We start from the raw sequence: 20,835 nt of genomic DNA on the forward strand, positions 1-20,835 counted from the left end.
ATACATCGGCAACGACATGTACCACATTAACAGTTCACCCATCAATGAATTGCAAAACAAGCTAGTGATCTCTTCCTCTTTAAAACCCAAGGGTGCCATAGCCGATAAGTAGAAGTGAAGGTGCTCCATAGGGTCCTTGTTGCCATTATATTTGCTAACCCTTGGTAGCGGACGCTTGATAGGTCCAATCTGCATTGCGAAGCGCTCTGCGGCCCTGTCCTCGGCTCTTTGGTACTTTTCCAAGAATAAATCTGATAATTGATCCCAATCATGCTTGCAAGAGTCGGGTAATGAGTGGAACCATTCAAAAGGCTCGCCTATCAGCGAATGGTGAAACCACTGAGCAATCTCATCCACCCCGAAGGATTCGACAAACATATCGCGCATATATTCACGCAAGTGCACCTCGGGGTTTTCTCCACCACTAAACAGACCCAATTCTGGCACAATAGTTCGAGACGACCCTTCTCCGGTCTCTTCGGCACTATCTTTATCATACGGTGCTCCACTGTCCAACCCTTCATCCATTAGTTCATTCTCCTGTTCCTTGCCAAGGAAGGACACATATAGACCATTTCCTACATTGTTCCTTTCATCGGAATCCAGCAACTCCTCTACGTTCTCCTCGAAGGATTCCATCACTACTCATTCTGTCAAACCAATTCCGATCATGCTTACCCTATGATTAGGCAATGGATTACGCCTAGTGGAAGGGTTCGCTGATGAAGGATCCACTATCTTTTTCTCCTCGATTAAATCCTGGATTTCGTGTTTCAGCCTCTCACAATTCTCAATTGTATGCCCATAATTGCTGTGGAACTCGCAATATCCCCTAGCTTGTATCTGCGGAGCGGGCGGTGCCTTGTTATAATGAGTGAGGGCTTTCAACAACCCCTTTTTCTGCAACCGTTCGAAAACTTTCGCGTAGGTCAGATCAAATTGGGCGAACTGCCTTTTCCCGATAGCGTTGAGTTCAATCACCTTTACCGCGGCAGGTTCTACATTAGAACTTGGCCCTCCGGTACTATACCCCGACTTCGTCCGTTTAGCATAGGATCTTTTCGGCTCTCCATCCCCTTCAACTGTTAAAGCATAGCCATACATCTGATTAAAATCGGTGAAAGGCATACACCGTAGCTCATTCCTAATATACGGTAAAGTATTACCGATTACCGCTCGGATCTGGTCCTGCTCCGACGGCTTCTGTTCCATAATTGTCGCCTTAGCTCTCCACCTACTCACAAAGTCGGACAAAGACTCCCCAGCCTGCTGCTTGGTGCTCTCTATCTCCCTCAAAGTGACCTCAAACATAGTGTTGAAGCTATATTGGGCGATGAATGACTTTACTAACTCCTTCCAATCCCTCTTTGTCACCAGCGGCAACGTATGAAACCACACGAGGGCACCCCCCTCTAGATAAGCACTGAACAGCCCCAAGATCTGTTCCTCAGTTAGAATTGTGTGCTCCATTGCTGCCACATATTGGTTCACATGGGCGGTAGGATCCCCAGTTCCATCAAACTTCTTCATGTCGGGAAGTCGAAACTTCAAAGGCAAAGCCGTTGCCGATGAATAGTTTTTCAGATTATAAAAGTCTTGACCTCCGGAGTTTACCCCACGTAGATCATGCACTTCCCGAGTGATGTGCTGCTTCCGTTCCTCTTCCCTTTGCTTTCTCTTCCCCAAACTGCTTGTTACGCAATCCTGATAGTTATCTCCAAAACGGGGACCCGTGCTCACAATGTTCTCAGCTGGTTTACTGCTACTCTTGTTACTCTTAATTGCAAGCTCGTCCAGCTGGACTAAAATTGCGGTTAACTGATCGTTGAGGTTGTTCACCACTCTTTCTAACCTTGATATTCTCTCATCTGGCGTAGACATACCGACCGAATACTGAGCTGATTCGGACAACGATGATTCGGACGTCACAACTGCTGATTCGGAATTGTCAACCCGTAGCTGATCAGACTGCCTAGCTAGTCGATTACTCTCGCGAAACCACCACCGCTTAATGATGAAGTCTGCACGGACGGTCGTCCATTAGTATATATGCATGATTTTATATTCATGATTCCTGGTGTGTGCGTTTATTTATTTACGATTATAAGATAAGAAGAACAAACGTTAGTTCTATTTACACGTATCACAACATCTCTCTTCCACCCTTATTCCTCCACACACTCGTCGGTCCAGGTCTCTTTCCTAGGATTTTGGTTTTTGGCTCACATTGCGGTCCAGGGGACGCGTGATGCCGTCGATTATTGCGGAAAAGAAAATCACCCATAAGACAATACAATTCGTTTTTGACGTATCCACGTTCAGTGACTAAGAAATCGACCAAGTTGGATTGTCCTTTCGGAATAACTCGTCTTTCGTCCTTTCGTGAGACGCATTAGTTCGGGTTTTGACTCCCTTTGAGCGCATCTCAGTTTTTAGACGTGGTACGAGTTATTCTTCTAGTCCAATCGTTCGTTATTGTCAATGACTCGTTCCCTTTTGTTCGCGCGGGTTCGTGTCTCGATTTTTGGATTACAATAGGATCTTTTGGATCTATCGAGAGACGTAACCACGTGTTTATTTAGTGATGGAATCACTTTTGGATTTTATTTTAGGGAACGGACTCATCGTGTAACGTGTTTATTCTTAGCGTCGAGGATCCGTTTGCTCATTTTAGCTACGTGAAAAGACGGCGAGTCTTATTTTGAGCGCACGGTAACCTTTCAGCTAGCAATAGTTCGTTGTTCTTCCCAATCCACGGGATATATCATCTTAGTGTGGTTATAGAAAATCAACGTTTCGTTGAATCGCATGCTTATTCAAAGCGAGGACATCACCGTTTTCTTTCCTTTAGGCACGAAGTAAGCAAACACGTACATCGGGCCATATTTCTTGCAGTTTTGGTAACGGTCGAAATGATCGAGTCGTTAGTCAAAACCCGCAGTCTCGTCCATATGGCGCAATTATATGGTTTGGCTTAATTCGGCTTCAAAGTTTTAAACAGGGTATACACTCGTTCGAGGCATGTATTCAACGGTATTGGTTTATTTTCTTTAACTACTCTCGGGATTGAAATATATCGTAGACTCGGAATGATTTTGGTCGTTTAGTTTTTTCTTTTCTTTTATTTTCTTAGTCACCTTTGCGGACACATCCATTTCCCTTAAGAACGACACGAGGCATAACGTAAAAAAGCTCGTCTTTTATTCGGAAGGGACGGGCTACTTGTGTGAAACCTTTCACGTTACGACAGGGTCATTCAAGACAGAAATGTTCTTCGTTTTCGTTTCGTCATGATCTCGTTTTATCCCAATTTATCTAAAGAATGTGAATAACGGCTACTATTAATATAGTCTTTTGTATCGAAATGTAACTATCTTTAACACCGAACCGATTCATACTAATACGTGCTTACGTCATAACGCATTTCCTGAACACGTGCCTTCGTCGGGACACCGAAAGGGACAAGGCGGGTCGCACATGTTCATTCATACGAGATAACTAAGTCGTCTTTAGTTCAAATCGTTTCGATGTTTTAGGGTAATTAGTATGTCGATTCATAAGTATATATTGACGCATCGTCTCATTTTCTTTATATACTTTAGGATTAGACACGTATCATGGCGGTTTAAAAACACGAACTGATTCATTTATCACATCAAAAATAGTAACGGGTGATCCTATGGAAACTTCTAAGGCTACTATATGCTGACACGGCTGACCGCGGGACCTTACAGGACCGCACAAATTCGCCCCTAACGAATGGATGGGGACCCTTTGGCGCCTTACTGTAAGGGGGAACTTACACTAGCCTCTTTCGAGCGACGAATGGAATCTCGCTAGAGGTTTCGCGGAAATTACCCAAAGGGTTTGCAATAATGCACATGAATGCATACGAAAAGAAGTAAAACGATCCGTCCCCGTTAAGGGCTTAATACACGCCTTCCGGAATCAAATTTCTCGCTTCCCCAGCAGAGTCGCCACTTGTTAGACGAGGTGCCGCGGCCTAATCTCCCGGGCGGACCGGGGGTTGGACACCTCATGGCGACGTAAGCGGTGATTGGCATCGAAAGCAACCAATCGTGGAATCAAGCTGCTCGGCAGGACCGGAGCTCGGAGATATGGAAGAGTCGCCACCCACGAATGGGAAAATGAACACCGATCCCTTGCAGGAGACCGGTGTGGGTTCGGGAAACTTAGGTACGAGCCGGGATGGCTAGCTCCTTTCCGGAGAAAGGCTACTAGGCACCCCGACATCGCCCGGTTATGAACCATCGGCCTCCTACTCAGCATGTTAGGCGATAACGGACTAATCGTATACTTCTTTAAGTTTAAAATTCATTTGAAACCTTTTCTTTCTTTTTTTGGAAACCGTTTTGAGCATATATTATTGAAAAGCCACATTAGTAAAGAATCACCCATTTATATTATACATACACAGAGAAGGGGGAAGAAAGAAGTGATTTATTTACAACTTTATTTAAATGTCATGCTGTGTGTTTATTCTATGCTAACTTATTTCCCCCCAAAACGAGTTTATTTACGTGATTCGCACATTAATCGCCGTTGGAACGATTTAGGTGCGTTTTAAAATCCCGATTGGTGAAGTTTACTCGAATCGCCGTTGGAACGACTCAAGTGTTTGAAAACGTTTGAGATAAAAACCTTTAGTAAGAAAACGTGGTTAAACATACAAGTCCATTTTATTTTGTACAAATTCTTTTGAGAAAAATGGTTCAAAATATTCGATTATTCACAATGAAAATGATTTTAATTACAAGGTTCACTTAATCCGCTTTTGGAACGGATTAAGGTTTTAAAACGTGGTGTTTTGAAAACGATTTGAAATATTAACAAAACAACTATATTTATTTACATTAGGAACCTCTAAAAATTCATTAGTTTAAATAATTAAATTGAAAACTCTCTTTTTGTGATTTATTTTCTCCTTTTATTTAATGGACTCTTTACCTATTATAATTACAATAATAAACCCATTTAAACCAAGATTCACTCCCAAATAAAGCCCATTTGAAACATGGACCCATAAATGGTCCAAAAGAATAAAGAAAATAATTTAAGCATATATATATACATTCAAATCAAAAAGAGAATATGAAAATAAAAGTTAATAAAAAGAAACTATATAATACATATATGAAAATACTAGATATAATACATTTATACTTCAAAGAGGTGGAAATAGTAAATAAATCTCATCAGATAAGAAAATAACATTTATCCAAAATAGTTTCATATAATAAACAATAACATAACCCAAATATCCCAAAACTATATATATACATAACAGTTTTAAATACCAAAAATAACATATATCCATATACTAATACTTACTAATTAGTTCCCAAAATGCCCAAATAAATAACCTTTTAAAATAGAATCTAATATAACTCAAATGAATAAAAAAGGAGAATATATATACATATACCTATGCTTAAAAAATTGAATAAAAAATGATATACAAACATCCTAAATAATTATATACACTAAATATCTAAAATGGTTTGAAAATATATATTACATAACTATACATATATATATTAAGGATTAAAAGCTTAAAAGTTAAGAAAAATGGACTGAAATTGCATTTTTTACGTTTTGGCAGATTTACCGACGAAAAATCCGTCGGTAAACAGCAATTAGTGACAGAAACGGAAAATTACAGCAGCACTCCAATTGTTTCCAGATTTATTCAAAAGCTTTAAATTAAGTCTAATTCAATCGTTTTGGATTTCCGAACTACCAAAAATGGATCATAGTCAATAACAAAAATTCCTAAAACAACGTTTTTATTTTAAAACATTATTCGAAAATTCTTTTAAATTAAAACTTATAATTACAACGTTTCTAACACCCGAACTACCTTTTTATCGGATCACGGTTCGTATTGGGATATCAAAACAAGGTTTTTTATTTTAAAGCAAAACCGAATTTTATTCAACACGAGACGGGAATTAAATAAATACGAAAAATTAAATAAAACGTGATAAATAAATAAATGACAAAATAAATAAAATTATAACATAAGAATAAATAAATAAAGGAAAAGAAATAAATTAAATAAAATAAAACGAGTCTAGTCCTCGGATAATACCTCAAGTTCGGTATCTGACAGTCGAAGCCGATTGATTCCACGAGTCGTGATTTTCCGATTTTTTTTTGTTTTTTAGTAAAAATTTAACTTTGGAAAATTCGGAATTTTTGAGAAAAAAAGATATTTTTCTCAAAAAAAATCACTTTCTCTCTCTAAAAATGTTTAGAGTGAGAAAGGCTCCAAAATTGTCCTCTTTGAAATGCATGGGGATCCGTGCCTTTTATAGGCAAATAGATCCCCGACGGAATGGGCGACGCTCGAAGAGAATTGGGCGTCGCCCAAGGGGGTTGGGCGGCCGCCCAACGATTGTTGGGCGATCGGGCGACCGCCCAACCGTCGTTGGGCGTCCGCCCGACGCGGTTGGGCGCCCGCCCAACGGCCGTCGGGGTGCGTCTCGCACCGTCGGGCGTGCACGCCCTGCGGCCGTCGAGCTTGCGTTCCGCGCCGTCGGGCGTCCACGTGTCGTGACCGCCGAATGTGTGTTCCGCACTGCCGGGCGCACACGTCCCATGGCCGACGAGCACGCGCCTCGCACCGCCAAGCTCGTGCATTGCGTGCTATCCGGGGTTGGATGCGCGCATCCAACGGACGTCGAGCGCGCGCTTTGCGTCGTCGAGCGGGCGTCCGACTGTCGTTGAACGCGCGCCGGCTGCCGCTAAGCACTCGCACCATGTCGTTAAGCATTCGCGAGCCATTCGATCAACAGCAGTGATCCACCGTAACTTATTTATTTTTTTTTCGAAACTTTCGGAATCAATCGCTTCAACCGTCTTGTTTTCAGGTTTTCGTCACAGGTCCTCTGACTCGGTGTCTACACTCATTCACCGTCTCTATTTGCTTGTCCTGTATAATTTTTGTAATGATTGAGCCCAAGCGGAGTTTCTTACCACTTCGTTGAAACGCTCCAACTAGAAAGACGGGAAGATTGAACGGAGTGCAGGTCAACATGTGCCAGATGAAGCACTGTTCGAAGTTTGATGCGGATGAAGCTGAGCTGAGTTTGGGGAAGATAAAGTTGGTCAGCATGAAGTGGACCATCTTTTGTGCTTTACCCATACAGGTGTTGGGTATTTCCCCCTTATGATCTTTGGGTTTACAGAACCCCTTTAGCTTATCAGATGTGGCTTTTGGTATTTTCACCTTTGTCGTTCTAAATTGAATTCCTTCGTCTGGTAAGTCTAGCAATGTGGCTAGATAGGCAGGGGTTACGACGATTTTTTGACCTTTAACAGTGGTCTCCAGATAGTCACAGTCATCTGCATCAACATGTAGATTCGAGTAGAATTCCCGTACTAACCTGGGATAGGTTGTTCCTGAAAGAGAGAAGAGACCTTTCCATTTGTTCTTCTCGATCCATTCGCAGAATGGTTTTTCAGACGAGACGAAACTTGGAGAAAACCATCGGCACCTTAAAACCTCCAGATTGTTGACCTTGGAATGTACCTTGATCATTTTCCTTTCTATTTCCGTTGAAAGACCCGCGAGGTCAGTGGGTTTATCTGTGGTTTGAGTTTTAGGGTTTTTGTTTTTGCCGGGAGCCATTTTTGAAGATTTTGAAGTTCTTAGAGAGAAAGAAATTCGATTTCAGGAGATTACAGTCGTAGTGAATGAAGAGTGGGGATTCTTCCACTTTTTATATAAATCTACGACGGCCCTTAATCATTAACTAGCCGTTTTTACCTAGGGACGTTCAACCGACAAAAGTTCTGTCAATTATGACATCTTCGGCGCATGGGATTTGCCATTAATGTGCGTCTTCCCAAGGTGCCAGAGGTTACACGTGTAGGTTCTCTTTACGCCAGTGGGTTTTTACTAGGTTTTGCTAGAATTCGAAGCATCCACGATATTGATTGCCTAAGATAATTTCTCTATCACTAATTTACTCAACATACGTTACTCACTCAGCATGTGTATTTACTCAACATAGAGTGATTACTCAATATGTTTATCTACTCAGCATAGGATGTTTACTCAGCTTTTATGCCTACTCAGTATCATCACTCAATATATATGTCAATTCAGCATAGGGTGGCTTTTTCATTTTCAAGCTTAGTAAGGAGTAGATATTTTACTCAACATGGCATTTGCACAATTATTCAAAGTTTAACTCATGTGACAATTTATTCAATACAGATTTAGTTAGAGTGGATTTGACATACCAATTGCTTCCCTTAGTGTGTTGAATTGTTCTCGTGCCAAGGGCTTTGTGAAGATATCTGCAAGCTGATCGTTTGTAGGCACGTAGGTCAGCTTGATCTCATCTTTTAGTACATGGTCTCTGATGAAGTGATGCCTTATGCTAACATGCTTCATCCTGCTGTGTTGGACTGGATTTTTAGATAGATCAATGGCACTTTTGCTGTCGCATTTGATCTCTATTGTCTTTGTTTTGACTCCTAATCCTCAAGCTGTTGCTTTATCCATAGGACTTGTGCAACACAGCTTCCAGCAGCCACGTACTCAGCTTCAGCTGTGGACAGAGCTACGGATGATTGCTTCTTGCTGAACCAAGATACTAGACAGCTTCCGAGGAAATGACATCCTCCCGAAGTACTTTTTCGTTCTAGCTTATCTCGTCCGTAGTCAACATCAGTATATCCGATGAGTGTGAAATCACTTGAGGTTGGATACCATAGACCTGCATCAACTGAGCTTTGCAAGTATCTAAAAATTCTTTTTACAGTAGTTAGATGAGATTCCCTGGGGTTAGCTTAATATCTCGATAGAGTTTACTATCAACTGACTTACTCTTTTCATCCTTGCATAGGACAGTATCAGTACCCATGAGAGTTGATATTGGTTTGCAATCTACCATGCTGAATTTCTTTAACATTTCCTTGGTGTACTTAGACTGACTTATAAAAATGCCATTCTTTCCTTGCTTGATTTGAAGTCCAAGGAAGAAGTTGAGTTCACCCATCATGGACATTTCGAACTCAGTTTGCATCTGTTGGCTAAATTCTTTGCACAAGGATTCGTTAGTAGCACCAAAAATTATATCATCAACATATATCTGCGCAAGTAGGGTATGTTTACCCTTTTTCTTAACAAACAAGGTTGTGTCAGCTTTTCCCCTGACATAGTTCCTGGTCAGCAGGAAGTTGGTCAACCTCTCATACCAAGCTCTTGGTGCTTGCTTTAGGCCGTACATGGCCTTTTTGAGTTTATAAACGTGGTTTGGAAATTTTGAATCTTCAAACCCAGAAGGTTGATTAACATATACCTCTTCGTTTATAAAGCCATTAAGAAACGCACTTTTTACATCCATTTGGTATAGTTTAAAATTCATGTAACTAGCATAGGCACACAATATGCGTATAGCTTCTAATCTAGCAACAGGAGCAAATGTTTCTCCATAGTCTATACCCTCTTGCTGACTATAGCCTTGGGCTACAAGTCGAGCTTTGTTTCTAATCACATTTCCATGCTCATCTAGCTTATTTCTAAAGACCCATTTGGTTCCTATGGGCTTTTGATTCCTAGGTTTAGGTACTAAATCCCATACCTCATTTCTGGTGAATTGGTCAAGCTCTTCTTGCATAGCATTGATCCAATATTCATCTTGCTCAGCATCAGCAAAGTTCTTTGGCTCATGTATTGAGACGAATGCAACATTGCTGAGGTATTTTCTAAGTTGATCTCTGGTCATTAATTTGTTGTTGGCGGCATCAAGAATAGCTTGTTCTGTATGTCCTCTTGGGATTTTTATTTCCTTGGGCAGTGTTGAGTCGTTTGGAAGAGGTGTTTCTACAATCTCTACAGGAATAGATTGGTCAGCAAATGATATTTCAATTTCTTGCTTACCTTGAGTCAGCTCCTGTATAGATGACACGGAGGCTTCTGGTTGATCAGCGGAAGCTGAGCCTGGTTCATCTTCTTCAGGCTGAGCTGACTTACCTACAGGGTCAGTTTCATCGAACTCAACATGTACAGACTCTTCTACGACCTGAGTTCTTTTGGTAAATACTCTATATACTTTACTGTTTGTTGAGTACCCTAAAAATATCGCCGCGTCAGCTTTAGCATCAAATTTAGCAAGGTTGTCTTTTGTATTGAGTATAAAGCATTTACACCCAAAGGCACGAAAGTATCCAATGTTGGGCTTTCGAACTTTCCAAAGTTCATATGGGGTTTTCTTAAGTATAGGTCTAACTAGAGCCATGTTCAGTATGTAACATGCCGTGTGAACAGCTTCACCCCAGAAGTACTTTGGAAGCCTATTTTCACTCAGCATTGTCCTAGCTATTTCGACAATGGTTCTATTTTTCCTTTCAACGATCCCATTTTGTTGAGGTGTTCTAGGAGCAGAGAAGTTGTGGTCAATACCACTGGTTTCACAGAATTCATCAAACTGTTGATTTTTTAATTCTCCACCATTGTCGCTTCTAATGTGAGCTACTCTTAGGTCTTTATCATTTTCAAGCTTTTTGATCAATGTGGTAAACATCTCAAAGGTTTCATCCTTGCTACTCATCAAGATGATCCAAGTGTACCGAGAGAAATCATCTACAATAACCAAGGAAAATTTCTTACCTCCCAAGCTGAGTGGCTGGATAGGTCCGAAAAGATCCAAGTGTAGTAATTCCAATGGTCTTTTGGTTGAGACAATATTTTTGCTATGAAATGACTTTTTAGTTTGTTTGCCTTGCTGGCACGCTTTACACAGTTGATCTTTTTGAAACTTTAATTTGGGTAATCCCTCAACTAATTGCTTTCTAGCTAATTTGGCAAGAAGGTTCATGCTGACATGCCCAAGTCTTCTATGCCATAGCCAGGAGTTGTCCTCTTTAGTCACTAAGCATATGTTTTTAGAAAACAGTTTTTCTAAGTTTAACATGTATACATTTTCTACACGAGGGGCAGTTAAAATTAACTCATTTGTATTTCCCTCGAGTATTTGACACTTAGTATCATCAAATACAACCTTTCTACCGCTCTTGCAAAGCTGAGCTACACTCAACAGATTGTATTTGAGACCTTTAACTAAGGAGACAGACTCAATAGTTGGGTTACCTCCGATAGTACCTGAGCCGACTATCTTACCCTTCTTGTTGTCTCCAAAGCTTACACTTCCACCTCGTTTAAGCTCTAGTGTGATGAACTGAGTTTCATCACCTGTCATATGCCTTGAGCATGCGCTGTCTATATACCATAGTTTTGACTTCTCCACGCATGTCAAGCTGACCTGCAGTTTAAACTATTCATTTTTAGGTACCCAATTTCTTTTGGGTCCTTTCTTGTTAGTATAAACAGGAGCAAAATCATATTTTAACTTGTGACGGCATACTTTTATGGTATGACCTGGCTTACCACAGAAATCACAAAAAGGTACCCTTTGTGGGTTGAACTGAGTAGGGTCAGCATTATTGTGTTGGGCATGCTGATGCGTCCCCACCTAAGGTTAGAGATGAGGACTCACTAAGGGATAAGTGTACCCCGTCGTTATCAAGTAATAAATTTCTGGTTTAAGTCCAGGTTATCGTCCATAGGATTTATTTCTGCAAGTATCAAGCTACTCGATCTCGGATGTTATCTAGGCTTAGGGGGTTTTGAGTTTGGTTTGTTTAATTAATCTACTCCTAGGTTGAATTATGCTAATCCTAGCTAAGTTATCTAATTCTAACTAAGTTATCTAATTCTAGCTAAGTTATTCTAACCCTAACTAAGTTACTCTACCCCTAATTGATCTTTTACCAAAGCAATTAACTGAATGAACATGAAGGAATATGATGATAACAATGATAGAATGTTAAGCAATTGAATTGAAACTAAGCCGCTTGTGTCCAAGGCGATTAACCCGACCTATCCTCCTAAAGTCCCTAGTTCGTGATTCCCTTGTAAGGCCGAAACTAGCTCTAAGGCTCAGTAATTTGGGCTTAATCTTCTATAGGGTCGTCAATCCTATAGGCACTGACTAGGTCAGATTCAGCTCGCAATATGTGCCAATCTAATTTTGGGATTATCGAATGAGTTAAACCAATCAGACAAAGCGTGAGACAAAGATTAAAACATCAAAACAATTGAATGAACAAAAACTATATTATATATCAAAGATGAATGTATTGTCACGAAGTTACAATAAACCTAGAATTCATAGCATGTATCAGAGGCTAGACAGAGTATAAAAGAAGAAAAATCCCTTTCAGGGAACCTGTCTACCAATGCAGGCGTCTTTCTAGGATTTAAGGATGGAGCTTGAGTAATCCTCGGTGAACGGAGCTTCGAAGGTATCTTCAATGGAGGTTTGAAGGATATGGAGGAGGTGGAGAGGATTTCTCAAGGTGGAAGCTAAGCTAATTACAAAAGTAAAAGATGTCTAATTTACATTGGAAAAACCCTATTTATAGACGCGGCTCGACCCTCTTTTTGACCTATTTTCGTGTCCTTATTGGTGTAGGAAGACGTGGGGTCCATCGTGGCTTCGTGGGGGCGGAATTGGTCTTTTTGACCAATTCCCGCAGGTCTGCTCGTCGAGCAGGGCGAGCTGCTCGGCGAGCAGGGCTACTCGCGACGAGCAGCCCCCTGCTCGTCGAGCAGGCGCCTGGCGGCCTGCTCGGCGAGCAGGCACAGTGCCTGGGCGGTGCCTGGGCAGTGCCTGGGCGGTGCCTGGGCCGTGCCTGGGCTGCTCGCCGAGCAGCGCCCGGGCTGCGCGCCGATGCTCAATTCGCCGAGCGACTGCCGGGGGTCCCCGAGACACGATTTTTGCCTGAAATTGATCATGTTTTAACCTGCACACGCACATAAACTCCAAACAACATTAGTCCAAGGGCTAAATTGACCCGCCAATCGCTTATTTGAGCAAATGCTTCGTTTGGTGCGACTTTTGACGGATCAATTAGCTTCAAAAGATAACGGAATTATAATATGAATGCCATTTTGGCCGTATTTGCCTAAATTGATCATAAAACGAGCCTAAACAACGAAAAGTAAATAAAACGTTTCCAATTTCTAACTAACTCACACAAAAGCATTTAAATGCGAGAATTGCTCGCTTATTAATAAAATAACGCTAAAACCCGTCCTAAAACCGTACCCAAAGATAGGGGTTTTTGACCCCTATCAAACCTCCTCGCACTTAAAACTTTACTTGTCCCCAAGTAAACTAAAAAAACTAAACCCGCAATCACAAGCAAGCTAGAAAACCTCCCGGTTTGACTAGGTGCTTGACACAATTTCGAGCATCTGTAATTACATGCATTCGGAAATACAAAGTAGAGACACGATATCCAAAAGCCGCATTTCATTTATCATAGGTCATAGTTTTAAGCAAAAGGACACATGTTCAATTAAACGAGTTTGAGGGGATTGCTAAGTAGAACACCTCACCATAGGTAGTTCACTCATTTCACACAATTTTGGTGGCTAAAGTGTTTACTCTCGGCTTATGTTCTTGCTTAGGATTACGTTGATTTTGCACGTTCATCCGCGTTCCTCTACTATGCTATATGATTCCGATGATATCAAAAACAGCCTCTAATCGGGGTTGTAATGTGGTTAGAGGGTTAAAGGTACAACAAGGGTTAATAGTTATAGCGCTACAAAAACTAAGTTTAAATGGCTTTAGCAAATATGAAGTGACTGAGCTTTTTATTCATCCCTTATTATTTTCTTTTTGGAATGGTTTCTTGAGACGTTTTTTGATTTTTAAGAACTGGGGAATGAAGTTCTTCCCTTTTGTTCGTCTCTTTTCTTTTCTTTTTCTTTCTTTTTTTTTCTGTTTTTCTCTTTTTTTTCTTTTTGGGATAGTGATGCTCATTCACTTCTTAGCCTTTTGGATTGCTACTGTAATGCCATAAACAAAGATAAAGCGCTAGAAGAAAACAGGGGCTCTATTTGAGCTTTGCACAAGAAATTGGGTTAAGTAGCAAACCAAGTTGTGGTTTGCAAAAACAGGTTAGAACGAAAGAAAAATCTATAAACTACAAAAATATAGGCTCAAAGGGGCTTCCTAGAGTGGATGAAAAAGAAAAAATAAGGTAAAGAAAATGGTTAATTCTAATGAGGTCGATTCATCGTTTATCATCTCAAACCATCGCATGTAGGTTCAACACAGTATTAGGTGCAAAATCTGTAATCTTCCACAAGTCAAAGCTTTCACACAAAAATGTCAAGAAAAAGAGCTTTTTGATGTTCGCTCTTAGGCTCAAATTCAACTCACAATTCTTTGGGTTTCAATTTTGTGTTTACTAGTTTTCCCCAAACTCGAGTTTAATGTCACATGCCTTCGATTCTTAAGTTATCTACCTAAGTAATGATTTTAGCATTTCTTCAAAAGTAGGGTCTAAATGCAAACCTTAGCTCATGCTTTTACAGATACAAGAGTTGTTTCCCACACCTAAACTAGTTGTCATGCAATTTTAGATTCGGTTCTCAGCCCTCAAAGACAAATAACGAAGTTTAGATTCGAAGAAGGTTCACGGTTTTAGGTCCTAAACATGCAAAACCTAAATAAAACCCGGAAAACGCAAAACTAAACTAGACACGACGCAACAAAAATTTAAAAATTATACAATTTTTGTAAGTTTGTCTACCCCTCCTCCTCACACTAAAAATATGCAATAAGTTCCAACATTGCATCACAAACCATAGAGTACAAGTGCAAAAAGTTAGGGTGGAGAAGACAAATTACTGATTTTAGCGCAATCGCCAAAAGCTTGACGACTTGCGGTGGCAAATTTTATTATTATTATTATTATTATTATTTATTTATTTATTTCATCTTCGTTCGGGAAAAAATCCCGAACAGTTTGCTTATCGCGGCCGAGCAGCGGGCTGGGCGGCAGCGCCCAGCGGCGCGCTGGGCGCAGTGCCCAGCGGCGTGCTGGGCGCCAGCGGCGGGCTGGGCGCCAGTGCCCAGCTCGGCGAGCAGGGCACTGCTCGGCGAGCTGGGCCTCCTGGGGCCAATTTTTTTTTTTTTTTTTAATTTTATTTTAAACCTGAAAACTTAAAAATAAAAAAAATAAAAATAAAATAAAATAAAATAAAACTAAACAACTAAAACAAAATATTTATTTATTTATTTTTTTTTTTTTTTTTTTACGAACACTTAAAAAAACGTAAAAGAAAACTAAAAAGACTAAACTAAAAGATCAATGTATAATCTAAATAAAACAAACCTGAAAAGTTTTATTAAAACTTGGGTTGCCTCCCAAGAAGCGCTACGTTATAGTCGGTGAGCTCGACATAGAATTTTCGCCTAGGTGTATGCTTCTACTCGCGTTAGGAACTCGAACTCCTTAACAAATAATCCGTACCTACAAAACGGATTAAGAGCCTCAAATAAGTTTAATGAAAGTAGGAGGCCGAATTTAAACATATTATGAAAAAGTTTGGTTTGCTCCCTTTTGGATTCTCTTGGTAGGTCGAAGAGAAAAACTTCTGAACAAGGAATAAATCCAAACTTTTCAAACTTTTGAGGAAAAGGTAGTTGATATATACAAGCTTCGATTTGATCGTTTATTTCTATCACATGATTTAGAATTTCAGATTTTGAACCGGGGTTGCTTACCGCTTCCGGTTCTTCACTTACCTCGAGTGATGCATGTGATAGTGGACTTGGTTCTACCTTTTTGTCATTCCTCAAAGAGATGGCTTGAGCTGATTCCCTTTGTGGGATTTCTATGTTTTCCTTTACGCTTGGGAGAGCATCTCGGGATTGCTTTTGCATCTGTTGGTTTATTTGAGCCAATTGGTTGCTCAAGTCCTTGCAAACCTCCTCGTTGATTGTAAGTCGGGCTGATATTCCTTTCAAAAGGGACAGCACCTCATCTCGTGAGCTAGAGGGTTGTGGAGGAACTTGGCTTGCTTGTTCGTAAGGGAACATTCCCAATTCGTTTTCCCTGTGCTCATTAACAAACCTATTTGGAGGCCTCAACATGTTAGGGTTCCCGTAGGACAGATTTGAGTGTTGAGGTCTCCTCCAATCACTACCATAAAAGCTGTAAGAATTGGGATTAGAATTATACCTTTGGTGATTACCCACAAAACTTACACTTTCATTGGTGTTGAGGCTCAGATTTGCCATCAAGATATCCATTTTCTCATTTAAGTCGGCCATGGAGGGATTGGGAGCCTCATTCTCCAGGGTATGAATGTATTGTCTTGATGGGATAGTAAACTTTTGAGCTTGCCACTCGACTTTTTCTTGCCAATACATTGATCAGAGAATGCTGAGAAAAAGTGAAGTTCTAGCACAAAAGTTGATGAGTAACAGTATACAGATATGAACAAGTATAGAAAAGTATAAAGAAATCATATATCAACAAGTATAAACGATATAAATAAAGATATTCACAATGAATGCCTAAACTAACAAATCAACCTTTGGTTCGATATTGCAGAAGAAATAAATCCCCGGCAACGGCGCCAAAAAGTTGATGCGTCCCCACCTAAGGTTAGAGATGAGGACTCACTAAGGGATAAGTGTACCCCATCGTTATCAAGTAATAAATTTCTGGTTTAAGTCCAGGTTATCGTCCACAGGATTTATTTCTGCAAGTATCAAGCTACACGATCTCGGATGTTATCTAGGCTTAGGGGGTTTTGAGTTTGGTTTGTTTAATTAATCTACTCCTAGGATGAATTATGCTAATCCTAGCTAAGTTATCTAATTCTAACTAAGTTATCTAATTCTAGCTAAGTTATTCTAACCCTAACTAAGTTACTCTACCCCTAATTGATCTTTTACCAAAGCAATTAACTGAATGAACATGAAGGAATACGATGATAACAATGATAGAATGTTAAGCAATTGAATTGAAACTAAGCCGCTTGTGTCCAAGGCGATTAACCCGACCTATCCTCCTAAAGTCCCTAGTTCGTGATTCCCTTATAAGGCCGAAACTAGCTCTAAGGCTCAGTAATTTGGGCTTAATCTTCTATAGGGTCGTCAATCCTATAGGCACTGACTAGGTCAGATTCAGCTCGCAATATGTGCCAACCTAATTTTGGGATTATCGAATGAGTTAAACCAATCAGACAAAGCGTGAGACAAAGATTAAAACATCAAAACAATTGAATGAACAAAAACTATATTATATATCAAAGATGAATGTATTGTCACGAAGTTACAATAAACCTAGAATTCATAGCATGTATCAGAGGCTAGACAGAGTATAAAAGAAGAAAAATCCCTTTCAGGGAACCTGTCTACCAATGCAGGCGTCTTTCTAGGATTTAAGGATGGAGCTTGAGTAATCCTCGGTGAACGGAGCTTCGAAGGTATCTTCAATGGAGGTTTGAAGGATATGGAGGAGGTGGAGAGGATTTCTCAAGATGGAAGCTAAGCTAATTACAAAAGTAAAAGATGTCTAATTTACATTGGAAAAACCCTATTTATAGACGCGGCTCGGCCCTCTTTTTGACCTATTTTCGTGTCCTTATTGGTGTAGGAAGACGTGGGGTCCATCGTGGCTTCGTGGGGGCGGAATTGGTATTTTTGACCAATTCCCACAGGTCTGCTCGTCGAGCAGGGCGAGCTGCTCGGCGAGCAGGGCTACTCGCGACGAGCAGCCCCCTGCTCGCCGAGCAGGCGCCTGGCGGCCTGCTCGGCGAGCAGGCACAGTGCCTGGGCAGTGCCTGGGCGGTGCCTAGGCAGTGCCTGGGCCGTGTCTGGGCAGTGCCTGGGCTGCTCGCCGAGCAGCGCCCGGGCTGCGCGGCGATGCTCAATTCACCGAGCGACTGCCGGGGGTCCCCGAGACACGATTTTTGCCTGAAATTGATCATGTTTTAACCTGCACACGCACATAAACTCCAAACAACATTAGTCCAAGGGCTAAATTGACCCGCCAATCGCTTATTTGAGCAAACGCTTCGTTTGGTGCGACTTTTGACGGATCAATTAGCTTCAAAAGATAACGGAATTATAATATGCATACCATTTTGGCTGTATTTGCCTAAATTGATCATAAAACGAGCCTAAACAACGAAAAGTAAATAAAACGTTTCTAATTTGTAACTAACTCACACAAAAGCATTTAAATGCGAGAATTGCTCGCTTATTAACAAAATAACGCTAAAACCCGTCCTAAAACCGTACCCAAAGATAGGGGTTTTTGACCCCTATCACATGCCAACATACTTTTGTGGTGTGCCCTTTTCTTCCACAGAAGTCACATTGGACAGACCGCTTGTTATGCCAACACATACCCTTCGTGTGTCCCCTTTTTCCACAACACTCACATTGAGTGAATTGCTTATGCTGACTAGTATTTGCGTACTCAGCATGGGGTTTATTTCTAGTTGAGCCCTTCCCTTGACTCTGTAACATTGTGATATCCTTTCTAAGTTTCTTTGACTCAGATTGAACCTCCGTTACAAACTTATGTAAGATTTGCATGTTGGTATGCAAGTCAGAGTTGTCCTGGAGAAGATATCGGAGGTCACTCAGCTTGACCTCTTCAATCTCATCACAGCGCCTGCTGAGTGCCTTAATCTTTTTGTTACACTTTTTGGTTAGTATATACAAGTCACTCAGGGCATTTACCATTTCTTTTCTAAGTAAGAGTAAGGATGTTACCTCATTGCTGTGATCCTCCTGGTCAGTTTCATCAGAAAGGTCAGCTTGCTCAGATTGGGATTGGTCAGCTCCATCATCCGCCATAAAGCATATGTTGGCTGTTTCATTTTGCTCAGCTTCAGATGATGTTGATTCATCACTATCACTCCATGTGGCTACCATAGCCTTTTTGCTTCCCTTCTTCTCTTTCTTGAGATTGGGACAGCTTGACTTGATGTGCCCAGTTTGATGACACTCAAAACATGTGACAGACTTTGAGCTGTCCTTCTTGTACTTGTCACTTGACTCAGCTTTATACTTATCATTTCTTCTAAATGACCTTTTGCTGTTTCTATCATTTCTCCTGAACAGCTTTTTCATCTTTCTGGTGAACATGGTCAATTCCTCATCATCAGTTGACTCTGCTTCAGTTGAGTCAGCTTTCATGACAAGTGACTTTTGTTTCTTGTCTTCTGATTTTTCTTTCTCTTTGGCTTCAAAGTTTTTCATAGAGATTTCATGGGTCAGCAGGGATCCGATCAACTCATCATATTTGTAGGTAGTCAAGTCTTGGGCTTCTTCTACAACTGTTTTCTTTGCTTGCCAGCTCTTGGGTAGACTTCTCAGAATTTTCTTCACCTGTTCTTCTTCAGTGAAGTTCTTTCCAAGCCTTTTTAGCTCATTTATAATGTTTGTGAACCTTGCGTTCATTTCTGATGTCTTCATTCTCCTTCATTTCAAACAGCTCGTAGAGTCTCATATGTTGATTGACTTTAGACTCCTTAACTTTGCTTGTGCCTTCATAGGTTACTTCAAGATTTTTCCAAATCTCCTGTGCTGACTCGCAACCTGAAATCTTATTGTATTTTGCAGCATCTAACGCACAGTGAAGCATATTTATAGCCGAAGCATTATTTTGTAATTTTCTGAGGTCATCCTCTGTCCATTCAGCCTCACTTTTAACAATTTTCTCATCGTTAACAGTTTTGTATGGCACATGTGGACCTTGAACAATTGCAAGCCATGCACTCATGTTTGTGGCTTGAATAAAGTTTTTCATCCTATTCTTCCAGAATGTATAATTTGACCCAAAGAATAGGGGAGGTCTAGTGATTGATAGTCCCTCAGGGAGTATCTGTGTTGTTTGGTTTCCTGGAAGGAACCGAGTGCTATTCTCACCCATTTTTCGGGATCAGCTCAAGATTGTTAAATCTTTGAGTAGTGAGCTTCAGCTCTGATACCACTTGTTGGTCCCTGGTAATTAGTTCCAAGGGGGGGTTAGGAACTATTATAACTTTTTTGTGTTTTAATTAAGCTGACTGGAAGTTATTTTGAGAGTTTATTAACTCAGCTTATGGTCAGCTTGGTGAGATATGTTTGAAGACAGCTTTAGTCAGATGTTGACTAAAGTTGTTTTCTTGTGAGTTGAGAATTGACACTCTTGGAGTTCAGCTTCTAACTCAGCACCACTTACTTACTCAAGATCAGCTTAGACAATTTATATGCTGAGTAAATAAAGTAAACAACACATGCAATTATAAGAGAGAGATTAGAGATTACTCAGTATCACTTATCCTGGTTCGGCCTCTCTGCCTACGTCCAGTCCCCAGAGTCCTCTGGGATTTTTGAATCCAATACTGAGCTCTTTAAAGGTAGAGCACAAACCGATTACAATGCAGTTGAATATGCAAGAGTACCTTCCTCTATTCGTCTACTCAACTCCTACTAAGTGCTACAACCCAGCACCTAGATTTCTCTACCACTGAAATGCTTACAACCAAGCACTCAGCTTTACACTCTCAATATTCCTATTGATCACAGACTTGTTCTTTTTGAACTAAAGAACACTTTAGATGATTACAAATCAATCTAGCATTTACACATAGAATAGAAAAGTCGGTGTAAGATTCTTTTTGTATTTGAGTGCTTTTGAAACTTTCTCTCTTGTATTTTTCTTTTGATGCTTCAGTGTATATCCAAGTTTTTCGATTGTCCTTTTATAGAAGGAAATCTGTAGATTTGATCGTTTTGAAATGTCCTAACCGTTAACATCAAAACGACTCTTTTGGGAAACAATTTCTGGAAAGCTTCAGACTGCACCTCCATTCCATTTCTCTGTTTTCTTCAGGCGTCAGGTTTGTCTTCTAGCGTCTGGTTTGTCTGTTTGTGCCAATTGTCTGTTTCCAATAATCCAACGTCCCATGACTCTTGGAATTAGTCTTTTAGG

The sequence above is a fragment of the Euphorbia lathyris genome, chromosome 6 (assembly GCF_963576675.1).
Source record: "Euphorbia lathyris chromosome 6, ddEupLath1.1, whole genome shotgun sequence".
NCBI classification, from domain to species: domain Eukaryota; kingdom Viridiplantae; phylum Streptophyta; class Magnoliopsida; order Malpighiales; family Euphorbiaceae; genus Euphorbia; species Euphorbia lathyris.